This window comes from Ptychodera flava, chromosome 21, assembly GCF_041260155.1.
Source record: "Ptychodera flava strain L36383 chromosome 21, AS_Pfla_20210202, whole genome shotgun sequence".
NCBI classification, from domain to species: domain Eukaryota; kingdom Metazoa; phylum Hemichordata; class Enteropneusta; family Ptychoderidae; genus Ptychodera; species Ptychodera flava.
This window is the reverse complement of record NC_091948.1, coordinates 21352163-21360393: the sequence shown is the minus strand read 5'-3', so window position 1 is coordinate 21360393 and position 8231 is coordinate 21352163. Positions and strand designations below refer to the sequence as shown.

General features: G+C 40.5%; 1 pseudogene; it reads right to left on the bottom strand.

Annotated features, from left to right (window-relative positions):
* Positions 1–2812: 2812 nt before the first annotated feature.
* Positions 2813–7953, bottom strand: LOC139121713 (somatostatin receptor type 5-like; annotated as a pseudogene).
* Positions 7954–8231: the final 278 nt, after the last annotated feature.

Genomic DNA, 8231 nt, shown 5'->3' with positions numbered 1-8231 from the left:
TATATATATCTGTCCATCCAACTATCTATCCATCTACCTATCTACCCATCTATGAATAAATTTATTTATCTATCTGATATGTATGCATATATGTATGTATTTACCTATGTATATGTACATCTTTGTATTATATATAGTCTGAAAGGTACATGTACATACAACTTAACATGATTAATTATGTCTTACATTATCTGTTTGTAGAGTGTGAAGTTTTGGATGAGTAGAATAATGCATCGTATTGAGATGGGCAATTGACATGCGTGGAGTGAAAAATATAAAGACACAATCAGAATAGAGTGATATGGTACAAGAAGGATATAATAACATGAATAATGGGCTCATTACTTCTTTTCTAGGACGACTATTGCGGGGATTTAAAATCAATATGGTCAGATTTTCCTGGCTACCTGACAGGTAAACTCTGGAATCCCCGCTACGCAGGCACTGAGACATCCTTACATGACATAACGTATTTACACTGATATATCAAAGGAAACCGAAGGTTTAAGATAGCGGGCCAGACACTGGGGTTGGGAAAATTGACAACAATAAAAATCATTAACTTCGGCTACAAATGATTGCCTCTCAACAGAAAAAAATGTTTAAATTATTTCTAACAGGTGTCACGATAACGCGATCCTCATATCCGCTATTAACGTGACATTACCCGTTTTGACTTCATTTTTCCTAATAAAACCTATTCATTCCACAGGCAAGAATCTGAATGATTTTCCAGTTATGCGATACCTTTGTTTCTGCGAATAACCCCAGGCACTATAGGCTTGTTAGCTTGCAACTCACGTTTCACGCAAGCGCACTACGGTCTCATTTTTGCTTCATAATATCCTCGTTGGAAATAAAAAAGCCTCGACAACATACACGATTCTGAGGTTGCCCTTGAAATTTGACATGCTTTATAAATATTATTTCTAGAAACTCTGGCCGCCGCTAGGGGCAGAATCATGGCCAGTATGTAGTCATCAATTCTACATGTTTAAGCATTTGTAACCTACTTAGTTTTGTTTACTTTTTGTGTCGAACTATTTGGAGAGTAGCTGCGTTATCGCTTTTGTTTCCTTACACTGCGATTGGCACAGTTAACCGGGATGAGGGTTGGAAATAAAGACAACGTAAGCGTTATGAGTTTGAGAAACATAAATTCCATTTGTCAGTGGAAAGAGTCTCTTTATTGACATAAATCTACCCATTTCACTCTTACACTAGATGACACGTATGTAAATATATCACGATTTGTATCAAAGTGACAATTTTAATCCAAAGAAAGCTTGTCATACAAAGAATGTCAAGTTAAGTACAATTTCGTATGCAAACGGCGGTTTGGGAGGGGGTTATCATTATACGTGGCATGGTTGGGTTCGCGATCTTTCTATGTGACTTTGTAAAACCGACCGATAAATATGTAACGTAAGATTAAGCTTTCGGATACTAGGCACGGTTTTTTTGCGAAGAGCGGTCGGGTGAGACGAAAATGACGGGAGCGTTGAACGATTTCATGACAGCGAAGGTGATTTTTTTCACTCTGTCTCACTCAGGGGAAATAAAACACATGTATGATGATCCTGCTTGGCAGCAAAACTCGGACCAGCGTGGCGTCGAGATTGTGACTTTGGGGTTCAATAATGGCGAGGTATGTCTGAACAAAATGTCAACACAACTCGCACAGACTGGAGTGTAATTGTCCCAAGTTTTATTGAATGGCTCTTCCAATTGCTTGAATTACAGTAATAAAAAGATGCTCAAACTGATGCCATTTCTTCTCAATGTTCTGGACAATCTCTTATTTTTATAAGAATTCTTTCGGAACCAAACAGTGCCAAAGGCGTCGCGCGTCGAGATTTTGTGGCGTTGATTCAATGAGAGGCTCTTGTTAAAAGAGAGCACACTAGCAGGTTACGAGTAACCCCGCGATTTTGTGATTACTAGAAGCTAAAATGTGAAAGTTCTTTAAACTAGGCCAGCTTGTAAATGCGTTGTTTTCCGACCCCTAATGGCTGTACATTCGAATCAGGTCTCTTGTGATGTAATAGCTTCAGAATGACGTACTTTAACACTCTCAATCACTGAACGAAATCAAGAGTCGCACGTTCCATTAAAGCATTACAATTCATCGGTTGTAGTCACGAGTGATAATCTTGCGAAATGATCAAAAACTGCACTTTTAATTTCCGTGCCCGTATTTAAGAATGATGTATTCAAGTTCATTGATTCGAGAAACCCTTGAGTTGCAGTCAATTGGAAATTTTCCTCAGTTACGAATAATAGTGTCTTTCTTTTCATTCGCTGGCTTGCCCCAGAAAAAATGGTTTAGCCTAAAAAAGGTTGATTGATGGCATGTAATTGGTCTTACTTGATCTCCTGACAATTTAAACCGCAGATTTGAACCATTTCACTATCGTGTATGATCATAAAATGCAAAGACGTTCAGCGTATCCAGCATTCAAAAATTGCCGGGAGGTTTAAAAATCATCACTTGCTGGATCTACCAGCCCTGAAACGCAGGAACACATTAGGCATTAATTTTGTCAAGCCACTTATTGTAGATGTTTGTTTTCTGTCGAGAGCATCTAGCTTTTCTTCATAGCCTCTGTTGTCTTCGAAATGTCACAACACTGGAGAAGCCTTGACATTAAAATAACAGAAAAACAAATGTTATCAAAAGTATCCGCGCCCTTTGGTCCATATATGAATTCGTAAATGTGGGTCGATACTGTACGCGTATGTTCCACTCCCCGCCCACCTCTCATCGAAAACTTTGTGCGAAATAGCCATTTTCCTGCTCATAATTTCGGAATGCTGAAAACACGATAATCTTTATTGGTGACAAAAACTCGCTGCGACGCGGTAGCTCGAAGGCCATAAATCAGTGTTCATGTAAGGCTATGCATTACTGTACTCTCCGACTTGTGGTGGTTTCGTCTTTTTATCATACTTCTGTTTGAAGCTATTGATGATAATGATTTATAAAATATACTATAAAACCTGTAGCAAACACTGATACTCATGTACGCATAAAATAAGACCCATATAATTGGGCCACTATGCCTACTAACATCGATTGTAGATTTTATTCTAAAAATACCATAACTTCAACCAATCAAAGTGGAACAAACGACATATAGTAAATTAACAACTCACCAACTTATACCAACTTATTTAAATACAAGTTTGTTTTGTCATTGAAAGACTTGTAGAGATGGGAAACAACCATTTGACGTTGGAAACAATTTAAGTATTGTTCCTTCGGACATGGGGTTTCGTGATGAAAGAAAATTTAAAGATATGACTGAACTACAAGAAAATATTTTACAGTATTTTTTTACCAATCGTTTCACGTTGTTATGTGAGACGTAAAGGTGTATGCGTCATAAATGTATGACTGAATGTTAAAAATGGAATAAAAATGAAATATTTTCATTACAAAATTTCTGTACAATGTTACACTGATTTTTTTTCAGAAAATTTTACAACTTCATAGTATATAAACGAGGGACGAAAATATAAAGAGACGGTCATTAGGTTACCAGCATAAAGCGCATTTGCAGTCTACGTATGAAATTTCTATTTGAACGTTGACGTCACTGTTGTTTGTCCTCCTCGATGACATACAGGACAAACAGTCCTTGTATTTGGTGGCAAAAATACGAGCTCTAATAAATACACAGGTGACACATTTTCCAACAGGCCTACTCTCTGGCAATGATCTTTCTATGGACGCTAAGGCAAGGCCAAACATCTGTGAAGGCCGGGGAAAATTCTTCCAGCGCAAAGGAAATGAGTGTCCAAGATCGTATTCATAATGTTGAATCCTAGTCAATCAAAAGTCCCTACAACTGTCACCGTAGCACTTGGAATCGTGGATAAAAACACAGGCCGAGCAAAGTAACTCTTGTCGTATGATGAGAAGCTCGGTGCACCAGTTTCCCTACCCTCTCGGATGATTTTTTAAAAGTCTTGAGAGGTTAGGGTCGTTTTTCTTCTTCAATCCCAATTGAATCCGTACACTCGTTCGATCTGCTTAAAGCCTGGTATGCTATAAGTTACCCTGCTTGATTTGCAAACATGAATTTAATAGAGCGATGAAAGCAAATTTCTTTCGCCAGACAACTCGTAATGAAACAGTCTCGTTAACCCTAAAGACGCTGGGCTAATATTGACATACAGGGGATCCAATTGCTCCCATCTGCCGGCAATAGCCAGTGACCCTATAACGTGGTTTCAGGTCAGCTGCACAAGACAGCGATTAGTGTAGATGACAGTGTTGAAAAGTATATTTGATTGATTTTTATAAATTGCGAGCTTACTTTGCATCTTCGTCCAATTTCGAGTTTTAGATTAATGCGAAGTTCCGACTAATAGCTGACGTTTACAGAGAAGGAAGTCGCTTACGGTAGACACATGATACGTTTTACGAAATGGAATATTTTGACTTGTGTCACGGATGAAGTGTGGTATGCGAGATTTTTGTCATATCTAAAGACAACATAATCCGATGCGACGAGTCCCGGCTTTTCTACAAAGAGACAAACGATGAACGTTCTTTTCGGAATGCAATCGTCAAAGTTAATTAAGAGGCACTTCGGTAAAAGCCAAGCCTTTTATTACTGTGATTTTGTGAGAAGCAATTCTCTCTATATATTAAACTTTACAGTTCGTGACTTCATCGTTCTGTTGAAACCGTATTAAAAGGATCTGATAGCAGAAAGTCAAATCGGCGTTTCGGCGATCCTCGGAAGTCTACACGACGCAGAGATATTCGATCGCCGTCTGGAGTCACTCTTGCCGAATCGTGCGCCTAGAAATGAATAGATGATCGGGTTGAGACAACTGTTGAGGTAACTCAGAAACAAGGCGAAGACGTATCCCATGAAGAAGGAAAACGGCGGTTTCGATTTTGGCGGCAGGGTCTGGCCGATAAAGTTGGTGATGTAGAATGGCAGCCAACAGACCACGAAGGCAACGACAATGACGACGACAATTATGGTAAGTCTGCGGGAGCCCTCACGCACGAACGGCGCCATCGAGAGCCTGGTGGCCGACTTCTGTACATTCCATAAATGCAGACACAACTTCAAATAGCTAATCGCAATTATTCCCAGGGGTAGGACAAAACCGATTGCGAAGGCGTAGATCAGAAACAACAGAGAATTCTTCACTGGATTTGGCCACATCACTTCGCAGAAATATCTGACCCCGCGTATCCTCGGTGACGGATGCGAAAATCCAGAGCGGCAAACTGACTAAAAACGAGACTGTCCAAATTGTCAGGTTGACCAATTTGGCGCGCTTAACGGTTCTGATGCGTCTGCACGTCATCGGGCGAACGATGGCGAGATATCGGTCGACACTCATGGCGGTGAGGATGAATATACCGGTGAACTGGTTCATGCCGTCGAATCCTTTTACAAATTTACACAACGCGAGCCCATAACCCCAAGCGCCAGTATTGGCAGTAGTGTGCGCCATAAAAGGAAGTGTTAACATGAACAGCAGATCGGCAATGGCCAAGTTGAGCATGAACAAGGTCGGCACGCTTCTCAGTTTAGCGCGCATAACAAGAACGACTATAACGAGACCGTTGCCTACAGTACCTATGAGGCAGATAGCGATATAAACAGCTGGCAAAACGACGGCAAGTTTCGAGTAATCATCCACTGACTGTGTTCCCGTACTAGTACTTGTTTCAGAAACATCCGCCAGTCGCAGAGTCACGTTTACCGCAAACGGAGCAGCGACTCTCTCGGTGACGGACTCGTCTTGAGGCATATTTCATCCGGGTCCGTCACTGCTTAATGTCTCAGCTCGCCCGAGAGTTGGCCATCCCGTCTTGTACAAAGATTTACTGTCGAGCTTTTGGTGTCGCAAGGACGTGGCAGTGCCGAGAAATTGTACTCTTCACAAATGTTTATCACATTTGGGCATCTTAAAGAAGCGCTCACTGAAAGGTTACCTGAGTGACCAACATAACTCTTCAGAACGCAGGACGCTGATGCGACATCGTGGCTATCAGCGATGCCAAATACAATTCGCTGTGTTTCTTGAGTTGATAACAGGTATCGAGGAAAGCGTCTTCGAGCAGCAAAAAACCCAAACAGTTTCCAGAGACTGATAACGGCCGCTTTTAATGTCTTGATGTGTGATACAGACTGCTCATGCGTAGTACAATCCAGTGAAATCCAGCCAAAGTGTCGACTGCCGCTCTGCAAAATGAACGACTTCCCACGATCTACCCCTCATCGTTGGGCTTTGGAGGTTCCACTGCGCGTACCACGTTCATCTTGATGGAATATGTGACCAGTTAACACTGGTATGTCGGCCCTTCGCTTGCGCCGAGCGAACGGAAACAACAGGACGTACTGTTTTTGCCCGATCGCGGTTGTTTGCAGGAAAACCCAGTAAAAGGGCGTCTCTGGACAGAAACCGTGTCACGGCGAACGTACTTTAGCCGGCGTCGCGAAGCATGCTTGAGTAGACTTTCTCGACAATTCTCGGGAGAGGTGATAACTGGCGATCAAATGCCCAGACGCGTCACGAGTTGCTGACTGCGATACTCTTTACTTCACACCCCAGCTTCGATATCCGATGATGATTTGAACGCGATATAAATCTTGGCGGCGTGCTCCATCAGTATGATTACCTACACACAATCGAAGTTCATTCATCATCTGAGGCTGTTCAGCGGAGAGTGGGATTTCTCGGTGTTTTTGCGATCCTGAGGGATTATAGAGAGACGGCATGTCATGAATAGATGCTAAAATAGTCAAACAACGCCCGCATTCTGACCGGATAATTTTGCATTCTTCACTTCTTATTCAGAGGGATGAATCCCGATACTAGTAGTGTGCGTCTGTACAGCGGACTTCTTATGGCTGTCTAGAGACCATCACATACCGAACGTACCCAGAATAGTTACATATCGTGTCCTTGCGACTGCTGACACAAGAGGAACTATTTGAACCAAAAGAGCGGGTTCCGCTATAATATGCACCCGAAGAATGCTGTATTTGGTCACATCGAGAACGAAATCGAGAACGAAATCGTTCGTCAAGCATGAAAGGAACGGAGTTACTCGGGGTTTCCGACGGTGCCTACTGGTGAACATGGATGAGCGGGCAGAAGCAAATAAGCCTTCCTTCAGAAAACAAAAACCGCTGTCTTGTCGCCATATTTGCAGGTCATCTTTAAATATCTACTTATATTTGTGACCCTCTACAACTTTCCATTTTATGGCCAATCTATTTAATAGTTTAACATTGTGTAAGTGGTGTATTGGATCTATATAGGACAGTCCATATAATGAGATGCATGTATTTTAATATGAATGAAATAATGTTTATGAATGGATTGTAATTAGATGGGATGAATGAAAAGGAGTAAATGTAATCCAGGTGTCCAGAAAGTCATGAGTGTTTGGAGTTGCCATGAGGAGATCATTAATTATTTATAATAAAATAGAGAGGTGAATTGAGGACAAGGAAAGTGTTGTGCAGGGACTGGCATCTGTTTAATGATTAGAGTAGGTTGGCTAGTTCAGGACATACGTTAGTAATATTTAGCACTATTTTTGGTAACTTGATAGGGAGCTTTTGTAATTTGCAATGGCGGGTGTCAGTTTCAATGGGGGTTTCAGATGGCGGTAGCGAGTCCAGCACGGAGTGTGAGGGCGCGCTCTTCAGTGTACACGTTGGGGAAATTCATGGAAGTGCAAAATGTTATTTTCTATTTTTTCTATACCATTCATTGAAATGTAAGTTAGCGATTTCCAGACGGGGAGTATTGGGTATTCTGAAGAGAATGAAATATGTATATGAGAATAAAATATGTATATGTAGTCTGATACGTACAGAATAGTACACTGCCACTTATATACATATATAATTTGTGCTCACCCGTCACCTTGTCTGAAGTTTAAAATATTCTTTACATCTAATTAGGGGCTACTTAGTTTTATTTGTAAAGAATTTAATTTATATACATAAATGTAAATGTGTAAATGTGTATGTTTTATTGATAGTTTACTTTATTCTTATAATGTATATTTACATGCATCAGACATTAATAAAACTTTTTTACAAATTATTTGCAAGCAAGTGCCTATTTACATAAAGAGCGTATGTATGTCACTTACATATACATTATAAATACATGCACACACACATATATCTATATATACATATATGTATATAAATATATAATATATATATATATTATAT